General features: G+C 37.8%; 1 protein-coding gene across 1 annotated transcript in view; it reads left to right on the top strand.

Moving 5' to 3' along the window:
- sntb1 (syntrophin, basic 1) overlaps positions 1 to 19,494 on the top strand; it is a 144,492-nt gene that overhangs the window by 99,334 nt on the left and 25,664 nt on the right. The gene's annotated exons all lie outside the window — the stretch shown is intronic.

The following is a 19,494-nucleotide window of genomic DNA, read 5'->3' as shown; positions in this document are numbered from 1 at the left end:
CATATACTCCCATTGGTGTCTACACCACAAATGTATGGATCAATCCTCTTACATGCCGTTTTCATCTGGCTGCGACAATAGTAATATAGTGTATATATACAATAATAATAGACGCACAGTGTTGTTGTTATATTATCTTTTCTCTAACTCTTATTAATTTACTTGTTGCTTAGCTCGCATGCCTTCTCCTGCTTGTACTCAGTGTATTACATGTTTAGCACCGTCCTAATGCTTCATAATGAAACTTAAGAAGTTGAGAAATGCAGTTATATGCTGTAATGGAAGGGGATTATTGATAATTTAAGGGAGTGTTTCCACACTATGGAGATACACACTAGGGCTGGCTAGTCAACCGGGGGACTAAAAATAAATGCATTATTAGCCAGAGAGGATCGGCTTTTGTGATTGTCAATTAAAGGCATTATTGGCAATGGCGATTACATGCTTTTTCATAAAAACCGTCCGATACTGACCGACGGCAGATCGATCGGCACATCTCTAAGTGTTAAAAATACTGTATGTGTAAAACCAGAGGAATGAAAGGAGCTGCACAGCTCACTGTGTTAGAGAGTGTGACACTTCTTTAGACGTGTTCAGGCATGCTGCAGCAGGGCAGACACTGAGAGAGCGGAGGTACGCTACGAGCCTCAAATAAAGCCTAAAACCTCGCTGATGAAGCAGAATAGCAGCAGAGAGCCATATGGAGGATGTTTACAAGCGCATGTTATTTATAGAAGGGATAATGGCATTTTAGTGTTAGTAATTGTCAAGGGAATTCCAACACAACCCCATTCATCATTCTTTTTCCCTTTCCATGCACAAAATGTCCTGGGACTGCATGTCTCCCATAGGTGCCCTCGACCCCCTAACTCATCTCACAGTGCCAAGTTTTGTGTGTATTTGAAACTGCTTGTTTCCCATAGACAACTCTCTGCCTTTGACATGATGTTTGCGCTCGCTAATCCAACACGTCACATTGCTGTTACACATGTTCAATCATTGATTTCCATTGAATTGAAACACCAAAATGATGCAGCATGGCAATCAGATTGTTTTGTCATTTGCAGGGAAACTTTCAACTGGTATCAAGTGCCGTGACAAAATGTTGTCTAGACAGAAGGTCATTGTTTAGTTTTAAGGCAGCAATAAAATCGAGAGGTGATTTCTTAATTTGTATTTGGGGGGGGGGGAATGTTTGGGCTACTCAAGGACAGTGGGAACAAGAATAAACATTCACATCCTGATGTGGAAAAAACTGTACAACTAACAGCTGCTTCATTTTTGTATTGATATTATCAATGATAATTCAACACAACTAAAGTAAAACGTGTAAAAATAAGATTTGTACGCACTCAAATACTGTAGTTTCCTTGTACAATTAAAATCCCTAAAAGGTTGTCCAATTTTTTGTTCAGGCTAAATGTTCTTAACCCTCTAGGGACATTTGATTTCATTATCTTCAAAGCCGAACAGGTCATAAAAGTCCTTAAGTTTTTGAAGGGCATAAAAACATTTCCAATTTCTCAATAAACATGAAATGTTTTTTAAAATGTTGACAATTTTGAAGGCCTTGTCATCCGATAATGTCACAGATTTAAATAAGTAAAATAACATGTTATTCAAATTTATACCCATTTAAAATTTGCGACATAATTTAAACAAAAAGCTTTAAAATTGTTTAAAAAAAACAAAAAAATTGTTCTGTCAATTTTTTTTTTTTAAATCAGATTAAACAGCTGGAATAGGCTCCAGCCACCCTCATGACCCAGAGAGGGACAAGCAGTAGAAATGGGATGGAATATGTGTGAACATGTGTTGGTCCTGGAATGATTAAATAAGCACTGCTTCTTCCTACTCCTTTTTGGACATGTAAAGAAAAATGAAAATATGTGATGGGTCATGTTGAAATTGTTTACATGTTACATGTATACAACGTCAACCAACCAACCAAGCACCAGACTCAATATGTTCCCCCCTCTTGGTTTGATGTCACCTATAGATATGGAGCCTCTTTCCCAGGATATAAAGTGTGGATAAACGATTGTAAAATTATTATTTTGATCACTTTATTTGCATGTTTTGTCACTCCGGTCCATGATTACTTTAGAACATTAAGGGCAAAAAAGTTATATAAAAAATCACCATTTCGGGGCTTCTCTGCTCTTCCAGCCCCCTTACATAGACACAATAGCCTGTTTCCCCATACTTTTTCAGCATTTCCTTAAGTATCTTGAGGAAAACATTAATAGAAGAGGATGCTAAAAAGAACACTGGTGACTTACGGTATTCTCTTTTTCACAGTTTTTTAATCGCTGGATCTGCTCTTCTTTCTCCGTTTTCTCTCCTCGAGGATGCTCCCAGTTTTAAGAATCGCATTTGTCTTGAGCTTTTATATTTTTTTCCATTTAAACTCCAATCAAAAATCTTCTTCTTAAAAGTCAGAATTAATCAACTGTTTCCTGCAAATTACACTCCCTTCTTCTTGGTCCGTCCCATTTTGTCAATTTGACTAGAGAGGTCCATATTTTGTTCATGTTCCCATTATTGAGAAATGTATACAGGCTGTCACCTTATTTTGTTTTTATTGCTACAACATGCAACCATACATCTGGCAGACATGTTTGATAATTTCCTCAAATGATGTTTACTTCCGCCTACCTCGTAATCGGAAGTGGGGCGGTAAAGGGTCGACTCTTAATGTGAGAGCCATGTGTGAATTTCATAAATACGACGGTCAGCCGGATTAAAAAAGTACCGATAGTCGTGTCAGTATTTCAGAACTTTTAAATTTCTAGAAATACCGGTACTTCGTATACATCCTTAGTCACGACCACGTCTATTTTGCTGGGAATTTTACCTGTAGACATCATTTTTAGGTCCAGAAATATGAAATACTGTAAGTGCCGATGTTGTCAGCGTTAGAGGCGCACTTTAAAGGTCTACTGAAATGCGATTTTCTTATTTAAACCGGGATAGAAGGTCCATTCTATGTGTCATACTTGATCATTTCACGATATTGCCATATTTTTGCTGAAAGGATTTAGTAGAGAACATCGACGATAAAGTTCGCAACTTTTGGTGCTGATAAAAAAGCTTTGCCTGTACCGGAAGTAGCAGACGATATGCACGTGACGTCACGGGTTGTGGAGCTCCTCACATCTGAACATTGTTTACAATCATGGCCACCAGCAGCGAGAGCGATTTGGACCGAGAAAGCGATGATTTCCCCATTAATTTGAGCAAGGATGAAAGATTTGTGGATGAGGAAAGTGAGAGTGAAGGACTAGGAAAAAAAAAAAAGGACTAGAGGGCAGTGGGAGCAATTCAGATAGGGAAGATGCTGTGAGAGGCACCGTGGCAGCTGTGGGGGTGGCAGGACCACTCGGCCAGAACCATACCGCTTTGAACCCGATGCTGACGGTGACGGTCAAGAGGACGCTGCTGATATTGATGCTAGAGTAGCACACGACATAGATCGCCTTCAGAATACAGAATGGTAAAAATGATCGCTGCATAATACACTGTACTTTGTGTGTGTTCGCCTGACATCTCTGTTCCATAGTAAAGCTTGACTGTCATCTTTTGGGAATGTAAACAATGATGTTTGTGTTGCTAAAGCCGGCCGCAATACACCGCTTCCCACCTACAGCTTTCTTCTTTGATGTTGATGTCACCATTAATAATTGAACAAATTGCAAAAGATTCTGCAACACAGATGTCCAGAATACTGTGGAATTTTGCGATGTAAACAGATGACTTAATAGCTGGGCACGATGCCGGCACAAAATCTCCTCTACAATCCGTGACGTCACGCACAGGCGTCATCGCACCGAGACGTTTTCAGCAGGATTTTTCGGCGCGAAATTTAAAATTGCACTTTAGTAAACTAACCCGGCCGTATTGGCATGTGTAGCAATGTTAAAATTTCATCATTGATGTATAAACTATCAGACTGCATGGTCGGTAGTAGTGGGTTTCAGTAGGCCTTAAAGATTGATGAGCTTACCTTTAAAACACATACTGATTATATTTGTAAGAAAATGTATGACTGTTTGGGTTCTCTCTATAGATCAATCCATTGTTTTTCATTTTTGGTTAAAAAAATTATAATTGCACAATTGTTACTTACCATACTAGATGATGCAGATGTTGTTTACCAAAAGACTACTGACTATAGCCTCAAACCATTCAAAATTGTATATAATTCTTTGTACAGATTTGTCCTGTGGTGCCCATTCAGAACTCACCATTGTATCATATACCAGGCTGTTAATTGGCTTAGTCATAAATCGAGGCGTCACTTTCACTGGGTGTTGTTTCTTTTTAAATGTATTTACTTATATGTTGATTGAGATAGGCGCCAGCGCCCCCCGCGACCCCAAAAAGGGAATAAGCGGTAGAAAATGGATGGATGGGATGGGTTCCACCATACATAAAACAACTTTTAGTTCAGTTTACAGCTCCCTAATCTCTTAGACCAGTGGTTCTCAAATGGGGGTACGTGTACCCCTGGGGGTACTTGAAGATATGCCAAGAGGAACGTGAGATTTTTTTTTAATATTCAAAAAATAACAGCAATTCAAAAATCTGTTATAAATATATTTATTGAATAATACTTCAACAAAATATGAATGTAAGTTCATAAACTCCATCCATCCATCCATTTCCTACCACTTGTCCCTTTTTGGGGTTGCGAGGGGCGTTGGTGCCTATCTCAGCTACAATCGGGCAAAAGTTCATAAACAGTGAAAAAGAAATACAACAATGCAATATTCAGTGTTGAAAGCTAGATTTTTTTGTGGGCATGTTCTATAAATATTGATGTTAAAGATTTCTTTTTTTGTGAAGAAATGTTTAGAATTAAGTTCATGAATCCAGATGGATCTCTACTACAATCCCCAAAGAGGGCATTTTAAGTTGATGATTATTTCTATGTGTAGAAATCGTTATTCATAATTGAATCTGTTGTTTATTTTTCAACAAGTTTTTAGTTATTTTCATATCTTTTTTTCCAAATAGTTCAAGAAAGACCACTACAAATGAGCAATATTTTGCACTGTTATACAATTTAATAAATCAGAAACTGATGACATAGTGCTTTATTTTACTTCTGTATCTCTTTTTTTCCAACCAAAAATGCTTTGCCCTGATTAGTGGGTACTTGAATTTAAAAAATGTTCACAGGGTGTACATCACTGAAAAAAGGTTGAGAACCACTGTCTTAGAAATATGAACAATCCATGTTTTACAGTACCGAAAATTCATCATGAAATAGGCCATAGCTAATTAAAGTTCAAAGCCCCATCTGATTTGAATAATCTCCCTGCTTCTTTTAGGTCCATTACTTATTTTTTAATCTTTGAATCAAAGGTATGTTCCAACCCGTAAACAAGGTGTTCTTGTTTCCAATTTTCTGGTTTTAAAGTTGTAAAATGCTGCTCCTCACGTTGTGTTGTTGTATTGATTGATATTGTAAACGATTGCAATGGTTATGTGAGCGAGTGTGAACAGGTGTGATGTGGGGTGCTGTGCAAGTGGTAGAGCAGTGTGTTTTTGTGTTTGACTTTGTTTTGTTGTAATTATCGTTTTTTGTGTTTCTGTATTCATGTCAGGAACCCTTTGAAAACGAGATGCTGCATCTCAAGGGGCTATCCTGAATGAAAAAGAAATAAAAATTGTATCAAATAATCTACTAGTGTCACCACTGTGGAAATTGATATGTAGTATACATAGTATACTTATTTCAGTGGAAGTACAGGACATATCTTTGGATGTTCTCATTCATCCAGGTCATTCTCAGGGCATTCAACTGGACTGTTTGGTTTGTCTTAGAAGACTATTAGTTAGTAGTCTTAATAAATCAATCAATCAATGTTTATTTATTTAGCCCTAAATCACAAATGTCTCAAAGGACTGTACAAACCACTACGACTACGACATCCTCGGAAAAACCCACATAAGGGCAAGGAAAACTCACACCCAGTGGGCAAGGAGAACTCACACCCAGTGGGACGCCAGTGATAATAATGAGTATGAGAACCTTGGAGAGGACCTCATACAGTATGTGGGCAACCCCCCCTAGGGGGCCAAAAGCAATGGATGTCGAGTGGGTCTAACATGATACTGTCTAGCCCAGGCACACCCTCCTGCTGTTGGAGTATGAATATATGGGGTTTTGGCACCAGTTGCGTCACTATAGACAGCGATTTTAAACTAGACAAACAAGTCAATGGCGTTTTAAAATCTTGTTTTTATCACCTTTGTCTTTTAGTAAAGGTTAAACTGTTTTTATCTTTTAACCTTTTTGAACAAGTTGTGCATGCTTTTATTTCAAGTCACCTGGACTACTGCAATGCACTTTATGCTGGCATTAGCCAAAAAGCTCTCTCCCGGTTGCAGTTAGTCCAGAACGCGGCAGCACGACTTTTAACAGGGGCCAGGAAACGCCAGCATATAACTCCAATTCTTCAGTGTTTGCACTGGCTCCCTGTTCATTTTAGAATTGATTTTAAAACATTGCTGTTTGTTTTTAAATCTTTACACGGATTGGCACCTCAATATATCTCGGACCTCATCCAAATTTACATTCCTGCGCGCGCTCTGAGGTCCGAGAGCCAGCTCCAGCTCGTGGTGCCCAAGACCAGACTTAAGACCAGGGGAAACAGGGCCTTCTCTGTGGTCGGCCCTAAGCTCTGGAACACTCTGCCGCTCCATGTTCAAACTGCTTCCACAGTGGAGTGTTTTAAGTCTCGTCTTAAGACCCACTTTTATTCTTTGGCTTTTAACACTATGTGAGTTGTGTGGTCCTCTGTCCTCTGTTGTCCTCTGTGTTTTTTATACACTTTGATTTCTATTTTACTGTTTTAATTGATTTTACCCTTTAAAATTGTTTTTAATCATATTTGTTTTTATATTGTTTTTTTATATATTGGTTTTATATTTATTTATTTTTTGTTTTTATTCAGTCAGTGGGCAAGCATAATATTGTTTTTTAATATTGTTTTTAACATGGCTGTGCAGCACTTTGGAAACGTTATTGTTGTTTAAATGTGCTATATAAATAAAGTGGATTGGATTGGATTGCTAGACTAGATCTGACCAATCTAAGTTTATGAGCATGAAGACTCGGATGAGAGGCGAAACATTTTCTAAAACAAACCAAACAGTCCAATTGTGATCGATAGAATGCCCTGAGAAGTGCAGGACTTGAAACACAAGGGGCTGGAAATAAATGGACAAAAACTCACAAGGGGCCATTTATTAAGTGTAATTCATGTTTGAAATATAGTACAATACTACAGTTTGATTTTTTGATAAATAATTAAAAGCACAATGCTTATAGAGTGGATCTAAACTTTATTCAATCCAATGCCAACATCATGTGCCTTTTCATGCCCCGCCTCTTTTCAATGTTTTAATGGAAATGTATTTATTTACCAAAAAGTAATAATAGTAATCAACATATCGAATGCAGCTGAGATAGGCTCCAGCACCCCCCGCAATCCCGAAAGCGGTAGGAAATGGATGGATGGATATTCATTATCAAGCAAACTGCGCTGAGTTGTGACAAAGAAGATCTTATGACAAAGAAGATCTTTACCCTTTAATACTGCTGCACAAACACTGATGCATGTCCAAACCAATATGTTGCCCACACCAGTCCAGTATGTTTATAAAGGATTCCACCAGCAGCCCAAAAATAAGTCATGTTTTTCTTGAAAACAATAAACAATTGAAATACAGAAAGCCTGATGAGAAAATTCAATTGTCAGCCTCATGAATATTGTACTTGCTGCTCAGCGTGAGAACCAACACAATGTGAACAAATATCACTGCAGGGCAAAGTAAACATTCATTTGGAATTCACTTTGTATTGTTCAGGTCCAAACCAATTCTTGTTAAATGTTCCACATCACTGGGTTGGTAACTGAGTCTTTGCAAACTTTAATATTTTTTACAGTGTGTCGTTATCACATTCAACACAAAGTCAATTAGCTGAAACTAATGAGAAAAAATGATGCCAGTTATTGTTCATTATTGAATTTAACCCCGCTAAAATGTATTTTCACAACATTTCCAAATAAACGTTGGCTCCAACTTTCATTTCTAAAGGAATTAATTACTTTACACCCAATTTAGAGATAATGTTGTTCATTCTGCGTAACAATGTGATAAATCACATTGTCATGGTTTAGTTTCCTATCCCTGTGGTAAAATGTGTTTTTCATCGACTGTCAGTGTATCTTTTAGGTGATGTTTGTCACTATAAGGCAGAGAGCAGATTGATTTGTTAGAAAAACAACGAAACAATCTAGTTTAACCAAAAATTACTCAAATCAAGACCGATTTGTTTTTCCTTTTACAAAGTGATTGCATATTTGTTGGCAAGACTTGATAGTAAGTACACACTATTAGGTATTAATAAAGCACTGGTAAATACTGAATTTATAATTGATGATGCGTATATCTGACATTACCACTCATTAGTATGCAGTTTATAAACAGACATGTTTTACTCATTAATAATAAGCTCATAAAAAGCTTAATGTTTGCTTTTTTATACTTTATAAAGGATTTAGCATTTCTACATGAAGTATTACATCATTTACAAACCAGTTATTTAGGTTTGTTGGATCATTTAGAGAGTGTATGTAAATAAAACTTTTAATAATCTAATTTCTATAGGTCTCATTTACACATGCACTTACCCAAACAGTATTCAGACAGTACTAATGGTTGTATTCATAACTGTGTTTATAAACCACATACAAATGAGAACTGTATTCATGTTGTAAATATGCTTTATAAATGATGTATTAGGGCTGGGCGATATGGCCTTTTATTAATATCTCAATATTTTTAGGCCATGTCACGATACACGATATATATATGTCGATATTTTGCTTTAGCCTTAAATTAAGACTTGATGCATATAATCACAGCAGTATGATGATTATGTATGTCTAGATTAAAACATTCTTGTTCATACTGCATTAATATATGCTCATTTTAAACTTTCTCACAACTAAGTCAATTGACCCAAACTGGATTTATTAAACAGTTATTAAGCAGTGGCACAAAACATTCCTGTCATTCCCAAAACAGAAAGTGCAAGATTGTCGGAGACATTTTAAAACAAGCTATTAGTGCACTTTTGTGAATGATGTCACTAAGATGACTTATCAAAACATCACTAAATTAAAGTGTACTTTTTGTACAGAACACCACTACAATAGTTAAAAACAAATAAAGTGCACTTTTGTGCATGATGTTACACAAGATATTTCAATAACTGTCAAATAAAAATGAGCTGCATAATAGGAAATCAAATAGTGTGCCAATAAATAATCAAATAATGTCCTTACCTATGTGGTAGGATACGGACAGTATCTCCTTTTATTGGTGATTTTTTTTTTTTCATACGGTGTTGATGTGGAAATAGTTGCTTCAGCATTTGTTGGTGTGACATGCGGAGTTTCAAGCACTCTTCATTCTCTAGCGAGTGACTTTTCAAATGATGTTACATTAGCAGTAGGTGCTACTTTTTGTAGCAACGCTTTTTCCGCATAAATTTTCAACATATTCCCGCTTGAAGCCAAACCACCGCCAGATGATGGATCCTGTGCTGTTTTTCTTGAGAATTAATTCTTCCTCCATTTGCTACCAGATTCGCACCTTTTTTCTCTCGTATTACCACCCGTACCGTTAGCATCACAGATAAGTTTACCATGTCGCTACCTGTCTGCTCTGCGGGAGCCTGTGCTGTTGCACACGTGACGTGTGTAAGAAGGTGCGCTTGGTTTACGTCTCTGTGAGTAGGAGAGACAAGAATGAGTGGGAAACGCATGTAGTGTATTGCCCACAACTAAAAGCAACTGTGTAAGAATGTCTACTCGAATATCACGATATAGTCATTTTCTATATCGCACAGAAACAAACCCGCGATATATCGAGACTATCGATATATCGCCCAGCCCAATGATGAATTTAGTATTTATTAATGATTTGATCATGTTAATAGCAGTGGTGTGCCGTCAGGGCCAGCAATGCCTTCTCTGCTGGCCTAACACAACCAGAAGTCATGATCATAATTAAAGGTAAAATTATTTTTCATTTACTTTCCCTAAATATCTAAAATTATTCATATTCTCTTCATGTCATAGTATGTTCCTTCCAGTGCTGTTTTTTTAGGTTAAAGTTTTTATCGAATCAGAAATCAGTTAGCTTATGTTGACATGCTGTACAAAATCTGCCTGAGGCCTTCAGAATCAGCAATGCGGTCATTTGTGCACTTTAAGTGAACGGACACATAGAGTTGATAGACAATTGCGATAGCCAATCAGATCACGACTTGTTGTCAGCGAAGCCTTTAAGCTGGCCTTACGCTGTGATTGGATACTCACTTGGGAGTCCCAAGTGAGTATCCAATCATAAGTTGCGCAAACAGGAAGGGGCACTGGAGCCATACGAGCCACAGAAAACTCATCGGTACTCACAAAGAAAGAGAGCAAAATGTTGATTGGGTGGGAGATATTTATTTTCAAGTCCTTTTTCAAGAAGGATACTTAAGAGAAAGTTGTGAGATGATGTTGGCCGACACCGGAAGCTATCCCAGCGGTGAAATGGTTTGCCCGCCACTTTCACATGAATCAACCGACTACGACCAACTAACGACTACTAGTGGTACAACTGGCATATACGGCATTGAATGGGTGCTACAAATTGTGAGTTCCAATAATTTTTTTCTTATTTTTTTCATGTTTCATTTGTTTTATATCATTATTTCAATTTTGACACTACCACATAAGATATGTTTTAATTGGCAAAGCGGGTTTATTGAATGTGTCAAAAAATAGACTGTTTTGTACACTGTTGAGGTGTTTCAATGCCCAGTTGTGTGCAAATGTGTTTCTGTATAGGATTTCCAGCCGTGTCCATTAGATGAAATGAAATACGGTATTTTGAGAGGTGAAGTTGGACTAAGTAGGACATCACTGAAGGCCTAGGTGAGGCCCGCCACTGGCTAATAGTGTGTACTTATTATAAAGTAAATTACTAATAATGATACACACAATCGTCAAAAGATTTGTCAAATATTAGGAAAACAAAATCAAAGCAAAAAAACCTACAAGTGGCAAATTCTTCATATTCTTTATAAATATCTATTAATTAATGTTTAATTGTTTATCCTGCAGCAACACAGCCAATGTTGCAACTCTCTGTTTGAATAGGGATAAGGCACACTGTGTTGACAGGACCTGCAGGAAGGCTGTTTTCACTCCTACCAACGTGGTGAGCTCTTAAACAAATGTCTCAAGCATTTATTTTTTCAGTCTGAAAAAACAAACTGAACAGAATAACATACAGAATAAGATTTTCAGCGGTTTTTCTTTCGGGGTCGTCACAGCGAAACAATCGCATGATGGTTTAGGCAAGCAAGGCAGGGCAGCTTTATTTGTATAGCACTTTTCATACACAAAGCAGACTCAAAGTGCTTCACAGACAAAAAAGTGAAATGATAGAAAATAAAAGCAAAATTAAAATGCGGACAATAAAAATAAAAACAGGCCTAGAGAAATGAGATGTTCTTATTCAAATGGGGATAGCAGGTCCATTCTTTGTGTCATGCTTGATCATTTCACGATATTGCCATATTTTTGCTGAAAGGATTTAGTAGAGAACATCGACGATAAAGTTCACAACTTTTGGTCACTAATAAAAAAGCCTTGCCTGTACCGGAAGTAGCAGACGATGTGCGCGTGACGTCACTGGTTGTAGAGCTCCTCACATCCTCACATTGTTTACAATCATGGCCACCAGCAGCTAGAGCGATTCGGACCAAGAAAGCGACAATTTCCCCATCAATTTGAGCGAGGATGAAAGATTCGTGGATGAGGATAGTGAGAGTGAAGGACTAGAAGAAGAAAAAAAAGACGAGGGAAGTGTGAGTGATTCAGTTATTATCAGACACATTTTATAGGATAATTCTGGAAAATCCCTTATCTGCTTATTGTGTTACTAGTGTTTTAGTGAGATTATATAGTCATACCTGAAAGTCGGAGGGGTGGGGTGACCGCCAGTGTCTCTGAGGGAAGCCATGGAGGAGCCAAGAAAGTTGCAGCTGCCTTTTTGACAGCTGCAGGAGGAACGACACAAGCTCCGCTAATGTTTACGGTAAGAGCCGACTTATTACCACAATTTTCTCACCGAGACCTCCTGGTTGACATGTGGTAGAGAAACATGTTCGCTTGACCGCTCTGTTCCATATTAAAGCTTCATAACAAACAAAAAAACACAGGCTGTGTTTGTGTTGCTACAGCCGGCTGCAATACACCGCTTTCCACCAACATCTTTCTTATTTGTAGACTTCATTATTAATTGAACAAATTGCAAAAGATTCATCCACACAGATGTCCGGAATACTGTGTATTTATGCGATAAAAACTGAATACTTTTAGTCGTGATCGGTGCTGGGAGAACATGTCCGCTACCACCGGTGACGTCACGCGCACGCGTCATCAATCCGCAAAGTTTTCAACAGGATACCTCGCGTAAAATTTAAAATTGCTATTTAGTAAACTAAACCGGCCGTATTGGCATGTGTTGCAATGTTAGTATTTCATCATTGATATACAAACTATCAGACTGCGTGGTCGGTAGTAGTGGGTTTCAGTAAGCCTTTAAAAGGGTATTTCAACAAAGTGCTTGTTGAAAATGAACATAATGTACCTGCTGGGACATCTTAAGTGCAGCACAGCGAGCTTCTAAAATCATCAGTGCATGACCTCCCAGGAATGTCATTTTCAAATCTTAAAATATGACAGTAAAGTTTGGTGCCATAAAAGTCTATTATGGTTCCCTCACATTTTTAATGGTTAGTGTGTGTGTCTGTCATATCAGATGAAATGTCCCACCACCCTTTACTGTCACCAGTTCTCTCGCTCGTTTCTTCCTTTTCAAAAAGCACCAAGAGAGGAGGAACAAGCGTCTCCCGCTCTCTCTTTTTCTCTTTTTCTTTCTCTCTCTCTCTCTCTCTCTCTACGACTCACTCTCTCCCTGTGCATGTGAGTTCTAGCAGGAAAGTTACATCCAAGTTGTCTGGTCGATGGGTAGAGTTTCACTTTTGCTGCAAGCACAAGTAAAATAAAACCCCTTCACTCATTTCATCCTAAATCCACCGTAATCGTGGCCATATTGTGCAAATTATGTTCTCCGTCCTTTTAATGTTGTGATTCATACGCGAGGATGAAGAGCAGGATTAATAAACCCAAGTGCATTTGGCACAACCCCACACATTTTTTATGACCAGGCATTGCTTCTGCGGCCTTGAAAAGATTAGATAAAATACTTTTACAATAGATGTAAATTTTTTTGCCACAATCTCTTTAAAAGCAGAGGTATTGCCCTTCTTATCATAAGTGACTGATCACGTTTGTGTGCTTTCTGTCTTTGTTACTGTGATGGATTAAATGCAAAGATAGAATGTGCTGTATGCATACACAGTACATTAAAATTATGCAACACATGCCGACAGAACAATTTAAATTGTTTGTTAATGCTAATATTAGTACTAATATTATCCAGTGGTGTGTCGTCAAGGCCAGCAAGGCCTTTTCTAGTGGCCTAACATAACCAGAAATCATGATCATAATTAAAGATAAAAGTAATTTTCAATTTACTTTCCCTAAATATCTAAAAGTATTCATATTCTCTTCATGTCATATTATGCTCCTTCCAGCGCTGTTCTTTTTAGTTTATAGAATTTGTATCCAATTATAATTCGGCTAGCTTATGTTGCCATGCTGTACCAAATCTTATGATAATGTTTTTATTTTCCTGAGGGAATGCTCCTGAAAGAATCAATAAAGTACTATTTATCTATCTATCTATCTATCTATCTATAGGGTTTCCCACACATTCATTTATTTGTGGCGGCCACGAAAGAATTAAGGCCGCTACAAATAAATAAAAGAAATAAAAATAATAATAAATAAAAAAATTTGGAGGGGGGGTCTTTTGATTTGCTCGACCGCTCATAAAAGCAATGGGACTCTGTCTGTGAATATAGCTTGTAGTTACATGTTATATAAATATGTAAATATTATAGAAATATGTACATAAAGTGTTGTAATTATATTCCAACTCTGCGTTCTTCTTGGTCATCGCCGCTGCCACCCATCCCCCCCTCCCCCCTGCCGCCCGACCACACCACCACAAATAGATGCCTGACCTGTGAGAAACACTGATCCATCTATCCATCTATCTATCTATCTATCTATCTATCTATCTATCTATCTATCTATCTATCTATCTATATGTCTATCCATCTATCTATCCATCCATCCATCCATCCATCCATCCATCAGAGACCTTCAGATTTAGCAATGCTGGTGTCCGTGCGCTGTAAACGAACGGGGACATACAGTGAAAGACAGTTGCAATTGCCAATCAGATCACGCATTGTTGTCATTAAGGCCTTCTAGATGGCCTAAGGCAGATATATAGTGATGTTCTGAGCCAGGTAACATAAGAACTCCATTACCCAGTATGCCACAGTCCTAAATATCAGGTTGTTAAATGTAGATATGCCGGTAGCGGGATGTTTTGGATAAGCACGCTAGGGAGTAAACTTTAAAAATGCATTCAAAAATCCTCAGCAATACTTAATTTACATTGCGTAACCTGTATAATAACCATGCTGTAAAAACATTCCTATTGTAAGAGAAAACACAGAGAAACTATTTTTGCCGTGCTACGGTATTAGCCATAGAAGCTAACTACGGCAAGAGATAAGCTAGCTTCTATGTCAACAAGAAAGGCATTGGAGTTTGTAATGGACAAGTCAATATGATAAGACACCAATCTGTAGTGACTGAAAAACATAATCATATTGCAGTATCTGTAAAGCATTAGCCTGCATTTTATGTTTTGTTTGTACACAGCCAGCCACACAACGTATGCTCTCTGTCATGAAACACAGATGACGTGCTGCGTGTATCATGATCAATTTATAGTGTGACTCACTTCGATGGACAGTTGTCTGTTTGGTCCAGCGGGCCGGGGATGTGTTTCCGGTCGATTATTGGTCAATACCCCATTTATGTCAAAATAGCTTGGCTCCAAGTTCCACATTTTGCATCTTCGATTAGCTTTCACATCACTCTATTGGCTTTCGTCTGTTCTAAAGTCTCACTCTTTCTTTGTGCTCGCTTCCATAAATGGTAAATGGGTTATACAGTGGGGCAAAAAAGTATTTAGTCAGCCTCCGATTGTGCATGTTCTCCCACTTAAAATGATGACAGAGGTCTGTAATTTTCATCATAGGTACACTTCAACTGTGAGAGACGGAATAACAAAAAAAATCCAGGAATTCACATTGTAGGAATTTTAAAGAATTTATTTGTAAATTATGGTTAAAAATAAGTATTTGGTCAACCATTCAAAGCTCTCACTGATGGAAGGAGGTTTTGGCTCAAAATCTCACGATACATGGCCCCATTCATTCTTTCCTTAACACGGATCAATTGTCCTGTCCACTTAGCAGAAAAACAGCCCCAAAGCATGATGTTTCCACCCCCATGCTTCACAGTAGTTATGGTGTTCTTGGGATGCAACTCAGTATTCTTCTTCCTCCAAACACGACGAGTTGAGTTTATACTAAAATGGATACATGGATGACACAGCAGAGGATTGGGAGAATGTCATGTGGTCAGATGAAATCAAAATAGAACTTTTTGGTATAAACTCAACTGGGGACAGATCCCAGATGTCCCCCCCCCCCAAAAAAATATATATATATATATACAAAGAAACCCGGATCACAACAGTATGCATTTTTTTTACATTTTGAGCACATTAATGCATGTGTCTAAATGCCCATAAAAAGTGATAGACGTCTTATGCATGTTTGAAAACAGGTAGGAACATGATAACATGAATGTGTAATGAATGATCGAATGTCTCCATGGTGAATCACTGTATTGTACACGCAAACTCCTTATTAAAATAAGGCGGTCTGCACCACTTTTGAATAGTACATACAGTTTTAGTAAATCCCACGCAACATTAATAATACGCGCTATTTTATAGGTTGCACACGCTGTTTAGGTATTTACATGGATTTATCGCTACCAGAAGGAATGATTCATTCATTCATTCATTCATTCTTTCTTTCTTTCTTTCTTTCTTTCTTGCAAGGAGGTGTAGATTCTGTTAAACATTCCTAATTTGATTCAAACAACTTCATCAGTTAACTGTGACAGAAAAATTAATTGTATCTGAACCTTTAGGACAAAAATAACCCAGGTCATGATTGATATGCTTATGTGCCTCTCCCCTGGTGGTTGCGGCTGTAAAACACTGCGATGGGCGGCCTTGACTACACCTCATGTGGTCTGAGCAAACGATTGTGTAGCAAATAGCTGGATCATCGTGTGGAACTTAACGCCGAACATAAGCACATTTTACCCAGTAAGAGTTGTTTTATAAAACAAAAGGAGCATTTTGAACCATGGAAGCCGTTTAACACAATGAAACCGATTCTGAACCTTCAATCTTTAAAGGTGGAGGGCAGGAGGATCACTTAACTGGTATCCAAGCAACCGATAAATTATCCACTTATGTTTAATTATTAGCCTGCAACCCAAGGCTGTGCAATTGTTGCACATTAAAACTTTTTTTTGACTAATGACACACCTTCATAATGAAATGCTAATTGCCATGCTTTCATAGCTGGCTAAACTGTTATGCTTGGCTGCGACATTAGGTAGTGATTTTGAGTCGGTTATTTTAGTGAGTCATGTTTTCCATTATTATGTTTAGATGCATCAGAAATAGTATTGCTTGACTCTGAAATAAAATGACTTAAAAAATGCAAGATTATGTGGCGAATGAACTTAAAATCCTCGTAGTATGAAATAATGTGTCCAGTGTGAATGATGTGCAGAACAATACAACCCAACTTGATGAGCTGCGCGGGGGAAACTGCTCACCCTTAACGTAATATGCACACAATTCATAGTCACGAACAGATGCTGCATGAAGATGGGATTTAGTGAAATACAAGGTTCCACTCTCAACAGGGAAGAAAGAGTCTAGAAAGACAAAAGAGGCTGCAATAGGCTAGGCTACAGGTTGCAATAACACTTATACTCAATGTACACACACACAGCCATGCAACAGTGTTGTACACACAAGCACACACACAAACACAAACACACACACACACACACATATTTCTTTGAAGCTATCAGCAAACAAGGATACGATAAGAACTTGCCTCTGGCTTTCTGTCCCTTCTATGCCCAAACATGCAGCTCAGTTGAGGAAATGCCATCAGGATTACGCTTCATGAAAACCAAACCGCATTACAGCATGTCCGTGTGGCCATAGATCAGACACAGTGACATGAAAAGTGCAGCGTTGTGATGTGATGAAATTAGGACCCTAGATAAAGATGCTGTGAAAGAGGAGGACGAGAGGCGAATGAGGTATACCATACCAACTTTATTTTTAAAGCCGTTTTAAAACAACCACCGTTAGGGTTGTCACGATGAAGCTATTGGACTATTGTACATAACACACTGTCGGATTTGGAATCCTGTTTTCCAACTAATTGTTAAAGGGGAACATTATCACCAGACCTATGTAGGCGTCAATATATACCTTTAAGTTGCAGAAAAAAGACCATATGTTTTTTTAACCGATTTCCGAACTCTTAATGTTGAATTTGGCGACTTAAACGCCTTTCAATTATTCGCTGTCGAAGCGATGACCTTTCACCCGTGACGTTACAATGGGAAGCACTTCACCATTTTCTCAAACAAATTACACACACCAAGTCAAATCAGCTCTGTTATTTTCCGTTTTTTCGACTGTTTTCCGTACCTTGGAGACATCATGCCTCGTCGGTGTGTTGTCGGAGGGTGTAACAACACGATCAGGGACGGATTCAAGTTGTCTTACGTGGACTGTGCATCGGTTAGCACGGCATGCTAATCGATGCTAACATGGCAGAAATGCCAAGAATGTGTGGATATCCTGCGACACTCAAAGCAGATGCGTTTCCAACGATAAAGTCAACTTGTTTGGGTCCGTATTAAAAGGTTAATTTGTTCAACCTTGGCCCGCGGCTTTGTTCCGTTTAAAATTTTGGCCCACTCTATATTTGAGTTTGACACCCCTGCTCTACACAATAACTCAGGTATGGTAACACTAGCGATCTTTAGAGAACAAGGAGGGATTTTTGGTGTATTTATTGGCACCTTATGTTGTACTTTTGAATGGGATTTTCAGTTAATTTGATCAATTATTGCACCCAAAAAATTTTATTTATTTTACCCTTTTAATGTCTACTCTGTCTATTTGTATTTGTGTTTGACTTTCTCTTCTTCTGTTATTGGAATTGTATTATTTTGGTTTTACTAAGATTTAAGAATAATCTGTTTTTTTCAAACTATCTCTTTAATATATTCATAGGACTAATTTTAAGTCCTCTGTAACTCTACAAATGTCATTTACATAGAGATTTAGTCTCTGTACGCCACAAAATATATTTAGAGCTATACATATACTGTATGTCCGCCTTGCTTCACAAATTGCTTCCTGTTGGTTACAAGGGAAACTGCACCTTTTGGGGGGAATTTTGCCTATCATTCACAATCCTTATGTAAGACATGAACACGTATGTTTTTCTTTTCTTATACATTCTAACTTGTAAAAGATTGCACACACAGAGGAGTACTCTCTTCCACCCATAAAACCCTTGAAAAAAATCCCCCAAACCCCAACAATACTCCACTTACATTTCATGACCTGGATATTAACCAAGTATTAGCAATATTGTTATTATAAACACATTTTTTGATTTTTATTTGTTTTATTGTAATAAAGGATTTCACATGGAGTTGTTTCAAACATGACTAACTTGAGTGATGTGCTATTTTTGTGCATTTATATACAGTGTAATATTGCCTTTGTGGATTATTTTGAGCCTTCTGCTCGGTCCAGGCCAATAGTCAATAAATTTATGAATCAAACAATAAATACCACCAATGTGGAGTGGATAAATGATCGGTTCTCACTAATAGGCGCTTTGAGAAAAGCATTATATGAATATAATCCATTATTATAATTAAAAGAAAATTAATTTGATAACTTTGCAGGCATTGAAAAATTACTATGTGCATCTGTTTGCTTTCTTCCTCTTTTGCTTCCAATTGGGTACAAGAGTTGCATCGTTCTTAGCATCTGATGGCGTTTATACAATAGCAGAAATAAATGAACCTATGGAACCTTCTTGCCAATCATCCACAATCCTTGTCTTGGTGGCGAAGGTGGGACCAGCAGTTTAGGATGGGAGGCTAGCCTTGCTAGTCCGCGGCTAGCTCGTGAGAAGCACCACAAAGTCACAGAAATAAGGAGGAAAATATGATTGCAAAACCAAATGGTATGGGAATATTTTGATTCAAACCGAATGAGCACGATTAGCCAAAC

Source organism: Nerophis ophidion, linkage group LG11, assembly GCF_033978795.1.
Source record: "Nerophis ophidion isolate RoL-2023_Sa linkage group LG11, RoL_Noph_v1.0, whole genome shotgun sequence".
Classification (NCBI taxonomy): domain Eukaryota; kingdom Metazoa; phylum Chordata; class Actinopteri; order Syngnathiformes; family Syngnathidae; genus Nerophis; species Nerophis ophidion.
Note: the sequence above shows the minus strand (reverse complement) of the source record. Positions and strands in the feature narration are given on the sequence as shown.